The sequence below is a fragment of the Gopherus evgoodei genome, chromosome 7, assembly GCF_007399415.2.
Source record: "Gopherus evgoodei ecotype Sinaloan lineage chromosome 7, rGopEvg1_v1.p, whole genome shotgun sequence".
Lineage (NCBI taxonomy): Eukaryota > Metazoa > Chordata > Testudines > Testudinidae > Gopherus > Gopherus evgoodei.
Genome location: NC_044328.1, coordinates 56,075,140 through 56,087,733, shown reverse-complemented (window position 1 = coordinate 56,087,733; position 12,594 = coordinate 56,075,140). Strand labels below are relative to the sequence as shown.

The following is a 12,594-nucleotide window of genomic DNA, read 5'->3' as shown; positions in this document are numbered from 1 at the left end:
GGTTTCTTTTTTTTTCCTTCCCTTCTTTCCCCCACCAGGCCCCGCCATCATCAGACATTCTCCTCAGTTTTGTCCTACAAGCAGAGCTTTAAAAAAAAGAGCTGACTGAACAGCTGCTTTGCTTTTGGATTCTGTACCTGTTTAATATTTCGCTTGTCTGTCTTCTCAGGTGTACCGGGGAGACAGTGTTTAATTGTGGCTGTCTCAGATACGCATCCAGACAAGCAGAACTTGAGTAGTCATGAAGTGAATTGCCCCAGCATCACTACAAGTTCTTTTCTGAATGCTCTCTCACTTGTTTCTTGAGTTTTGCTCTTCATGTGTCAAAAACTGAACATGTAATTAAGTGCTTAAACATCAGGTCATGGGATATTAGTAGATGTCTGGAATTGATCCAGCTCTTTTTAATCAAGCTGTTGTGGCTCTTTTTATTCTCCTTCCATTTGAAGTGTGAGAATTGTATAATTCAATCAATCTTGGAAAATGTGGTGTGTATTGTATTTATTACAAACGTATGTCTGGGTTTATAGCCTTACTAGCTAGACATTTAACAAAATTTAAAGAAAACAGACTGACAGTTTAATTTTAACTTTAAAAAGGCATTTCCTAACAAAATTTATTCGCGTATTTCTGGAGGCTTCAGACTGATATTAACTAATAATTGAAAATGAAATTGGTTAAAGATCTGTCCAAGAAAAAAAAGCTTTATCCTGTTTACTCCATCTGGCTAAACTTAGGTAACTGGGAATACCTGAGGCAAAGAAACCCACACACACTAAGCGCAGCTGCGCCAATGCAATGTTTTTAGTGTAGATTCGTATCATAATCTGGTTCCTGCCCTCCTGCTGGGCAGTGTAGCTACACCCTTTAATTCAGCCCCAGAAAGGGGTAGGGTTACAATCCAGTCCCATATGGTAAGAATGGTGAGAGAGGGCCAGATGCATCCCTGGCATCACTCCTTTGATTTCAGTGAACTCACCCCACAGATGAATTTGAGTCAATGTGCACTCGGCCAAGAAATAATCAAATAAACTGCTTCCTATCATTTCCCATTTCTCCTTACAAACAACCTGAATGTTTACAATGCAGTCTTTGATCCCAGGCGAATGATTAAAAAAACCACATGGAACACAGGGATCCTTTCATCTATCTAGAAAGATTACTGCATGGTTGTTGAAGATGTCTTCCCAACTCTACATTCAGTACTGGCTCTTGGAACAAAAACATCCAGGTGCTACTGAGCTCTGAACTCCTGGCCCTGGCTTGTGAGGAAGAAACTAGGTGCTCAATGACCACCTACAGGAAGAGAGAGAAATTATTGCATCATCTTATAATATGGAGGGAGTTAATACTCATTTATAGCTGCTAGTGCTACCTGTCATACATATATTTATTTGCAAGGATGATTCACAAATGTAACTTGCCCTTGTATGCTGGCCAAGGAAGGCAGAGAAATGAGAGGATGATCATATGAAGAAAAATAGCTCCATACTGTACTTTCCAAAAAAAAAAAACGGTGGAGGAGGACACGCTCCCTTTCCTCCCCTCCTTCTTGTCCAGGGCCCAGGCAATAGCTTCTAAATTTTAAATTTGCATTACTGCTAACTTGGAACAGCATACTGCTCAAAGCTTTTCAATAATATATGCTCTGCATGCTCTGAAGACTGAAAGCATATTTTGGCAAGGGCCTAACTAGCTGAAACCAGTATTTACTTTCCGACATTACCGTTTTAATGGTCACACTGCCTGGGAGAAGATGCTGTCCATGGTGCTGGAAAGCTTTGTTGGCTTACAGATAGTTTTAACACGTGAACATAATGCTAGTAAAAGGATCCAGATTGACAGTCCTGCAAACTCAAGCCCTATATCCAGAGAACAGGTATAAGTTTTCCCTGTACTGCATCACCGATATGCCTCAATTCTTTTCCGGATGGACCACCTCTAGGGGTTTGTGGGTTGTTCATATCCCCTGCCTATTTCAGTGTTTAGCTTCTCTGCTGATACTGGCAGAATGCCAATAAGGGTGGAGGTTTTGATGCAGATGCCTGTCCACTAGGAACTGAACTGAGATTAGCATTTCATTTCACATAAACTGTTGAACAGCCATCAGGTCCCTATTCACTTGTGTCAGATATGAAACTATAATGTGGGACAAAAGACTTCATATCCCACTGCCCTTCCTCTAGGACATCCAGTCCCTGTTCAATGGCAAGATTAATTTTTACAGACCTCGTAAGTACTGAATGCTTTTAATTAGTCCTTTCTCCCTTTCTGCTCAGCATTAATATCTTATCAATACATATTCTGTTGCAATCAACTTGTTTAGCTTTAAAGCAACATCAAGTTATCATGTTTACCAGTTCTGACTAGAATGGGCATGATATCTGTGTGGATCTCATCCATCCCTTGATGATTATTACATATGAAAAGTGCTCTAAGATATGTAATTGCCATATCATATGTGCTAATCAGATCATACTATTTCCTTTGTAATCCCACTATGTGATTTGTAATTTTAACTTTCTTTTCCTAGACATAGAACAATAAAACCTTAAACAGAGATGTATAAACAGATTTTAGAACCGTTGCTTTTGTCCCAACCAAAACATTATGTTCTCCAATATGTTGACATTTGGTCTTGTCTAATTCTGTGTATAACTTTTACAGATACCAGTATGACATACTGTTTGCTTTTTAACCAATCTGGTACCAAGAAGCAGGACAGCTAAAAATCAATTAAAGTGTAGTTAGAGATGGTATTTAACTATGCTGTTTGCTTAGTTACCTATAGGTGGAGTCACATAACCAAAATCTTAACTTGTAAGTAAACTATAGGCCAAAGAGCCAGCAAGCTATTTACGATTCCACTTTGGGATGGAATGTATTTGGATGGAAAATCACATGGGAAACCCCAGATGGCTATGGGAATTGATGTTTTGATCCATTACAAACAAGATTTTCAGTGTGCAACACAAAACTCTATTTCATGAGGTTTGATGTTTATAAATGAACTACTAAATAGAAGGGGGCCAGTTTTTCAACTGTTGTAACTAGGTGTAGCATCACCAAAGCAAATGGAGCGACTGTGGCTTAAACTAGCTGATCCAACATCCCTGAACTCATTTCATGTGTGACCTCAGCAAAACATAAATCAAGGCATTCAAAGGCAAGAGGCTAACACACCCACACCTCCATTTCCATTACAAATACAAGCCTTAGAAATCATGGCAACCAACTGTAAAAGCAGTTTCTTGATTGAACTCCATCAGCTATTCCCCATTTAAATATTTCACTCTGCTCCTTTTACTTTATTTTGGTATTCAGTGCACACATCTGTCTGCCCCTTCCAAAGCTGACACAAAATAATAGATTCTCTATAGATAATAGGAATTTTTTCAATTTTGCTGCCAGTTGTAAGCCTGTTACACTGTATATCCTTCTGTTGATAAACTACAATAATATGATTTATCTCAATGCACCTAAAATATCTCCATAAATTGGATTTACTTTATCATAAACTGGTGTTTCTTTGACTTGCAACACTGTCTCGTATGCACACCACTGTTCTCATTTTGATAAGCCGAGATGCCTTTGAAGAACAAAGCGTTAGATTCATTCAGATTTTCATGTGTGACTTTATCCTTAGAAAGTATAATGAGCTCTTGTTTCTTCCCAACATCCTCCTCTTCTGGTGAAGTTTCCCACATCTGCAGATCCTGTCCCCTTGCCCCCATTCCTCCATTCCCTTTCATCAAGAATGTGGTTATTTACTTAATAGCATTCATGTTGTGCTAGGTGCATTCTGAATAAGAAGGGACACCCCTACAAGGAGCTCAGTGATTAAGGGCAGATGGAGGCTAGGGGAAGGGGAACAACAATAGATAATTTATATATACAAATCACTGGTGGCAGCACAGCAGAGGGACTTCAGTGGGGTCAGGATAGCTGTCTTGTGGATCCACTGAGGGAGGCCCTACTATGTATAAAGGGCCACATGGAAGAAAGCACAAAGGTCTTTATGTGAGAAACTGACAAACATGCAGCAAAGGCTAATTTTGATCTGTTGGTCACATTCTTTACTATTATCTTTATGCACGTCAGCCTACTTCAAGGCATGTCACATGGTATCACGTGTCAAGATGGCTGTGACCTAGCACAACAAAATCATGCTTATATTTAGAAACGTAAATAGCTATTGTCACACTATCTGGAGTAGCTCACATCTGTGAGTGCCTACCTCAGGACAGACAGCCAGAAAACATGGTAGACATCCCTAAATGGTGGTGTGTTCTATAATTAGATTTCACCAAGCCAGTAACAAATGTGAACTCCTACCAGTCTTACCAGGGAGTCACAGACAGTTCCCTTAGACCAGCGGTGGGCAACCTGTAACCAGCGGGCCGCAGGTTGCTCGCCACTGCCTTAGACTGTCTAGGGTTGCCCATCACTGTCTAGTGTTGCCCACCACTGGTTTAGACTGTCTAGCTTACCAGACAAACTGGATTTTGTGATAAATGGTCACATACACCAAAATTCACATCATGTTCAGGTTGCTCCCAGTCCCAAGAGACCAGTCACTTACCCCAGATCAATTGGTATCCTGGATCTTACACCAAAGTAACTAATTCTGTTGTAAATTAACTAAAGATTTATTAGCTATAAAAAGGAAATGAGAATTATTGAGAGGTTAAATAAGGTAAAATATATATACAGGTGAGTCACAGTTAGTAATTCCAACTGGTGGCAGTGATGTAATAAACTGCCAGTTTCCCAAAAGTCTTTTCAATGTACCCAGATTGTCTCTGGGGATCTCCGCTTTGCGAGATCTGGTACCCTTCCCTGTAAGAGGTCAAACAATCCAGAGATAAAGGACCTTTTCCTGAATCCACACATATAGCTTCTCCTCACAGAAAATAAACTGACAGGGTCACTCTCCACTCGGGCTTTTCCTATGATGATGGAGAGTAAGGGATGCACTTAGAGGCTTTCACTTCTGATCATCACACACAATGAACACTTGCTTTGAAATTAGCACTTTTCTGTTCAAGTTCTTCATGTGCATTCCACAAGGCTTCTTTCCCATTTGATGAGTTATTTAGTTACAGGGGTATACACAATGTAAACGTTTGCCAATGCATTATACTGGGATACAGATAAGTGAAAACAATGCATATAACATCCCATTCATTTTTATTAAGTTTACACACCAAATACATGCATACATTTAACAATCACATTGCTCTATACTGCTACACAAGTGAATTGGCCTAGTTTCCAGCTAAGCATTTGTAAGCATTCAGTGAGGCCTGGGGCTTTGGCATGAGCTGGCACCTGGTCTGCCAGTGCCACACCTACATATTTACATGAACTTAAAAAGAACACCTTGTTAAAGACTAATGAAACCCCATTTGAAGATTGTTTGTCTAAATAGAAATTTTAGAAAGTCTTTGAATACCTGACCCTTCCTAGCTAATAAGCAAGTGTGACATAGACAGCACATCATATTGACTGAGCTGAGGGGTTTCTTATCATTGGCAGAGATCTCCCCTTCTCATGACGATAGCACATCGAAATTATTGCAGCAGAATCCACATTTCACAAGACATGCACACAATGTACCTCCCAGCCCTACCAGTTTCTGCAGATACAGTTTAAATTATACATCACTGGAAGTGGGCTGGAAGCAAGGATATAAAGTCAGTATTTTATGAGCACTCTCAGCTCTATATTCAGTGGGTTACTTACCTCTGGCATCTGCTGGGAGATATGTGTCATCATTAAGTGGCATAGGCTGTTCATTTGTACATCTCTATGACTTTGGTTTCCCTCTCTGTGTCAGTTGATACTGGCTTGCTACACAGCATCATACTCATCTGAAGGAGACTGCATTAGCTTCTGCATAATACCCTGCTCTCAGCTGAATCAGGACATAATACTTGCAAATGCAAATATATTTTATGTAGTGGAGTTGCATGTTCTTGCAGTAGGGGAAGGTGTTTGGAGGAATCGTATGTGCTACACCAATGTGTCTGTGCAGGGAGCCACAACACAGTAAGTAACAGTATGTGTGTGAGGAACTGACTCGATATTGCATGCCTCCAGAGGGCATTGCTACTATATTAGGGGGAACTGTACCTACTGAGTCCACGAGACAACTCAGTGAGTGCATCCTCCCTAATCAGGGTTTCCTCAGGCTTACTCTTCACAAATACACTTTCATTTAATTATAAAAACCATCATTTGCAAACGACTCAGTGACTTTGCCACACACAGTGGCTACCCTCCTATCTTGCTCTCCCTTCTGAGCACAACCTTTCTCCCACTTGTGCCCCTACCTTTCTTCCACTTGTGCCCCACCCCAGTTCCAGTCCCAAGGAAGCCTACACTCCCCCTTCATCTTAAAAGAATGTTACCCAAAAATATCAAAAAAGACATAATGATATAACTAATTTAATTACCAGCACTACAGCTGTGTTCCAATCACTGGCTGGGGACGTTTTCAGTAGCATTTCTGGGATATGTTTAAAGAAGAGATCAGTGTTTGTGATAGGTGCCAGGGTGGCAGCTTTGAACACAGTGTGCAACAGGTACAGGAATGGTAGTTTTGCTTCAGTGTAACTTAACTGTGATCCAGAGAGCCCTCTGCAGGTGCAAATGCAGTTAATCTCCGTGCCCATTTAGTTCTTGGCTTCTCTGAGGCTGCCAATGAAGGGGCCAAATAAAACCAGTTATATGAGTGATTTTATAATATGGACACTGAAAAGAGGATCTAGACTACTGACCCAATTCACATACAGTCCTGGAGCTTTCACATTTCACCTGCCCTTCAGGAAAAACGTCATTTTATGGGCATTCAGCTTTATTCACTTTGCAAGGCAGGAAACTGTGGGGGTCAGGTTGTATTTTAAGCCCTGACTGTATGCTATATGTACTAATTCAGTCATTAAAAGAAAGGGTGATAAAATCCCCATGTCATATTACAGCTCAGATAATTATGTTCTGTCTACCTACATTCCCCCTGATGTTTCAACTGGAAAACATATACTTCAGTTCCTTTCCTAAACATTAATGTAGGGTTGCAGGGCACTATTAAATAGTTTTTATAGTCCACCACAGAGATGGCTGCAGTTCAGCAGTGAATGAAGTGAGCCATGTATATCACTTCATTAAAATGGTAAAGTACTGTGAGATCTTGTGGGATGAAAGGTATTATATTGAGTGAGGTTATTATATTAAAGTTTCTCAAACTTCTACTGAATAAGATAAGCTGTTAATCTCAATGGAAGAAATCTGTTATTTTCAGTGTTTTCCATAGGTTTTCATCAGGCTCTGAATCAATGGAAGACTCCTGTAATAAGAGGTGAGCCTGAACCACTACGTTCAGACTAAGATCCAAGCCCCCTCAAAGTTTGCAACTGTTCAGATTAATGCTTTTTGTTCTGGTCCATCTCTAATTCTAATGGAGATTTCTACAGATTTCTATCAAATTATTAACCTTTTTAAATCAGTTATGCACATGTTCATGAATCTCCATAAATAGAATTTTATATTAAATTAGGGCCACCAGTATAATGCCCAGGAGTTTATCCAGACATTAAATCAAGCTGAAGGGAAAGTTTCAGTTGTATTATAAAATGTAAAGAACATAGCATCTCCTGCCTTCTTCATCTGGAGTCACAAGAAGTCAAGCAGACTGTAAGGACTCTGTCTGTTTGGGGTGAAAAGAGTTCAGTTTTATGGTTGTTGGGGTTTTTATAGTGGTTCTGTCTCTTTGCAACTCAGAGTTTCCCTTCCATTCTGATGCCCAAAGATGAACAGCCTGTGTTGGACAACCTTCTGAAAGGAGCATTCCACAATTTCACCAGGAGGGGGCTTTTTATTTCAGGGGACAATGTACTAAATCAATATGTAAATTCACTAAAAGGTGAACAATATATACATGTATGTATTAAAATGTCTCATGTGCAGCATTCTTCCCTTTTCCATCATGTGAGAATAAGTATGAATTATCAACAGGGGCGGCTCTAGGCATTTTGCTGCCTCAAGCACAGCAGGCAGGCTGCCTTCAGCAGCTTGCCTGCGGGGGGTCCCCAGTCCCGCGAATTTGGCGGCAGCCTGTGGGAGGTCCGCCGAAGCCACGGGACCAGCAGACCCTCCGCAGGCATTCTGCCGAATAACCGGCAGAGCACCCCCCGCAGCTTGCTGCTCCAAGCACACGCTTGGCGTGCTGGTGCCTGGAGCTGCCCCTGATTATCAAGCAAGTTGCTTACTTAGATGTTTTCCTTTGAGCCAACCTTTGTGGGAGGGATTTGTTATTTTATAAACACTTAAAATCTTAAACCTTACATGTCAATTCAAGCCTTTCTTGCCAAATCATGTGATTATAGCTCCATTTACTTCCTAGACAGAATATGCAAATACCCATGTCATATCTTTACAATGAGATGAAAAATTACCATAATTTTCTCCTGTTCTCTCCCATGCTCCTTGCTAGGTGTCATCCACGCCAAGTCCACTTCTCTCATCCAGGTGACATCATCCAGGCTGACAAAGTAAAACAATCAAGGCTAGAAGACAAGAAATAATTTTGAAAGCTGAAAGGAAAATCAAAACGTACATGTTCTCCAAGAGGAAGACAAAGCAGGTTTTCCAGCTCACTGATAATGCTGGGCATATTTCATATCAAATTTTGTCAAAAGTTCTCGAGGCTCATCTTGAGCTCTGACAGACATTTATCTACCAAAGGAATTAAGTCACAAAAAGGAACACAAGACGGGGATTTAGATTATTAAAAGCTATGCAATTTTAAAGATTTTGTGGTGAGTGGAAATAAAATACAAATGACTTGGTTTTCCAGGGCCGTGTATCTTGTGAGGTTATTTACACCTATACAAAATGGGTGAAAAATTCTGCCAGATCAGAATAGTAATATTTTCTACTGATTCTGCAAATGTGTAAAGGACCACAAAAGGTACAGACAATTGCACAGAGCATCAACTCCAAACTTTTAGACTGGCATCTTCAAATGGGCCTAAAGGAGTTAAGCACTAGAGCTGGTTAGACAATGTGTTTTTTCCCATTGAAAATTTTGACTCTTCATCAAAAACCTGAAAACTTCTTGGTTTTCAGGCGAAAACATTGCTGACTGCTTCCATTTCGGGGTGTTTAAGGAATGTTTAGTTTTCCACCTAAATTTAGACAGAAAACATTTCAATAGCGCTATTAGGCATCCACTTCCCATTGCATTTCAATAGAAGCTGTGTGCCTAATTCCCTTAGACGCCTTCAAAAATCCAAGCCCAAGAGCCTATGAAAAAGCATTCTGTTTTGATGTGCTTGTGTCATTACTTGCCTTATTGCTGTTCGCAAGCAGAGACAGGAGTGTACAAGTCTCCCTAGGGCAGAACCATAATAGAGATATCTCTTGGGCAAGCATCCTTTGGAAGACTCCATGGTAAAAAAGCTTGTTTCTCCTTCACTCACTGCTCTACAGCTGCTTTGGGCACTAGCCTGCTGTACTCCAGGAGCTGAACTGCCAGCTCTGAGGTATACGCAAGTATGAAAATGTCAGCTAAATAAAACAATGCCATTTAATTGATTGAAAAGCAATTAGATACATGGGAATAAGATAAAATAATGACCCACTCATTTCACCCGCCCCCGCTTTTAAAATCAAAGTAAACTGTGTCAGTAAGTAATTCATAAAATGGGTACATACTTCCAGGCTTAGGTTTTAAGGAGGCTAGCTTTGCAGTTCAAGCATTATCTTGAGCTCCATTTAAACACTCCCCTTTTTGTACGTATACTATACATATGAGCTAAAGCAGAGTTTGCATTTGTTACATAGCTCTACTTCTCTATTTTGTTGCTTTTAAAGGTTGAATTTTTGCCTTCCATTCCTCATAAACTGGAGTGCCAAATGGCATAATCTAAAGTCTTCTTTGGGCATGTGAAAGTGCTACAGGCTGAGCCTCTCCCACCAGACTTTGATTATCTGCATTCCACTCCCCTGGAAATTGGGAGCTATAACCCACTCCACAGACAACAATATTTCCAGTAAGTGCTAGAAATAAGCAGTTACTAGATAGCATTGATAAATGGCTCCCTTTAGGGAAGGGATGTGCATCATTTAACAGGCGATGCTTATGCAGGGTAAATGAGGTCTTACCAAGCACTCCTCCTCGTGTATGGACAGAGCATAAAGAACAAGTTTTATATACCTGAATGTCCTTTGGATTTATATTGAAAAGAATGTAACACACCAATCTGAATGTGAAATCATGCTGGCACTCTGAAAGTTTCTTGCGCTTCTGGCAAGTAAGGTTGTAGGTTGCAAGCATGGATGGAGAAAGAGGTTGTGCATTGTCAGCCTTATTTTTATAAGGTATTATTTATTATTTGTATGCAGATGTATGTTGTTTAATGCGTAGATCAATAAAACACGGTCCCTAAGTTACAATCAGAGGAGGGCCCAAATTTCAGGGTTCAGAACTACATCTGGATCCAGATTTCCCCAAAGCTCCAGGATATGAAGTTTTACCATGTAAGGGGTCACCACTAAGTTCAAATAAAGATGTAGACCTGAACTTCCCCAAAGTCCTGAGGTGTTTGGATCTGGGGTTTGGTTTTTCATCTATCACGACTTACAATCTAAATTAGAGAAGAAAACCCAACAAATATGACAACAGATCATGGTGGGTTAGAGAAGCAGGTTAGAGGGAGACCACAGTAAACGGTGGGATGAGACACTGCTCTTGGAATACCTGCCCAAAACTGCACTACAGGTCCTAATTCCAGAGCACTGCAAATCTCCTCAGGCAGTCACTTCCTTTACTAAAAAGACTGGTATACAAAAGAGACCAGTTCCTTTTTCCCTCCCTTTTCTTAATGTATCATCTCTTCTCTGGGTATCCCAGAGCTAATGGGATTTCACAATATCACATCCAATGTAAAACAGTCACTTCTGCAAAGCATCCACGACTTTGCCATACATAGAGGAAATGAGGGCATACTCTTTGTGTATGTGGGAGGAGTTTACATAAGCAGCACTTCCAGCAGCTGAAATGAATGGGAATTCTGAACTCTTTGGGATTGGCCCTTCTCCATTTAAAAGAAGAGATGGACCCAATCTGAAACTCTGGATCCAATCACCCCTGTGAATTCTGATGAAATTCAGATCCAGATCTAAATCCTCTCTGTAATGGGACAAGTAATATAGTCAAGAAACTTATGTATTTTGGAAGCTTAGGTATGGATTTGGAGGGAATTAAAACGTTATGATCCAGTCCATCTCCAGTGAAATGATGACAACCTATATGAGAATGTGATTCAAAACACTTTCATTATTAATTTGTCTACAACATAATTTACCTTTTTTCTTTTCTAATAAAACCACAAATGGTTTGTTGTGCTTTCATCTTTATTAGCACATATATTGAGACCCAGCATGTTGATTAAATGGGTTGTTTTGACATAATTTCATGTGTAATTCAATAAATAGTTTTCTGCCTACAGGATGGTGGAGAGTCTAAGGCTTAATGGGGTATGGATGCACCAAAAGGATGGGTGTCCCTGATTATCTCATCCTCCCAGTCTAGTATCTCACCCATAACACTCCTCTCTTCAGATTTTCTGAATTGTTGTCTTTCTCCCACTCCTGCTTCCTTTGAAGTTTCTCCCAAGTGAAGTAGCCCATTATAAACCCAGTTTACCCTAGCATATACTGCACCACCATCAGCTGTTCTGCCTTTTGCTCACTGATGAGGTCTGGCACAAGGCCAATGTCCTGTTTATTCATTGTTATTAAAAATCCCATGACATTTTTGGCCAGAAGAGGGATGAGGTCTTAGTGTTGTGGGCAAATTCCAACACAGACAATTTTGCACTTCTTACCTAATTCCTCCAGCAATTTTGATTCCCCGCCCTTTATTTTTCATTTTGACCTAAGTGGCTGTGTAATATTGCTATAAATAAAGATCTGTTGTATTTCGGTAGTGAGTGGAGTGATCCCTGTACAATGACCTATATAGGCCCTGATCCTGCAAAGATTACATATGCTTCATTTTATGTATGTGAGTAGTCCCTTGGCTTCAGCAGAAGTGCTTGCATGCATAATGCTAATCAGGTAAGTCTTTGGGGTAGGAGGATCAGTTTGTAAGATTTGTAGAATACTTTTCATTTCTTTGGATGAAAGGCATTGTTATCAATGTCTGTCGTATAATATGTATTGTTAGTAGCTGAACATTGTTCCAATCAATTAACTTTCTAATAAATTACCTGAAAAAAATAATAAAAGCCCTGCTTGGCCTGAAAAGAGGATTAAAGTACAACTGGCCTCTGATACAGATTCCTCTTTAGCTCAAGTGGTTGAAGAGTTTTTCATGGAGCTAAAGGTCCATCAGGGGCCTAGCCTGCAGCAGAGTCAGACTTCGGGCAAACTAGTGAGCACAGCTGGCTCTGATCAAAGCTGATTGACTGCACCACCTGATTAGCTAAAGGAGTCAGCAGGCTGTTACTTAAGATTAGTAGCAGCAGCAGAACAGTGGCTGCTCAATGCATTCCTAGCCTGTAGCCATACTGGGTCCAGTCCCTGCCT

The 12,594-nt window shown here is 40.3% G+C and overlaps 1 long non-coding RNA gene across 5 annotated transcripts in view; it reads left to right on the top strand.

The window, feature by feature from the left end:
- LOC115655259 overlaps nt 1-11,913 on the top strand; it is a 386,865-nt gene extending 374,952 nt beyond the window's left edge. For 4 of the 5 annotated variants that reach the window (XR_004001352.1, XR_004001354.1, XR_004001351.1 and 1 more), the window contains one exon: nt 8,495-11,913. This is a non-coding gene — a long non-coding RNA (uncharacterized LOC115655259). Of the gene's footprint in view, nt 1-7,303; nt 7,361-8,494 lie in introns of all 5 variants that reach the window. The other variant, XR_004001353.1, reaches the window with a different exon arrangement.
- Nucleotides 11,914-12,594: the final 681 nt, after the last annotated feature.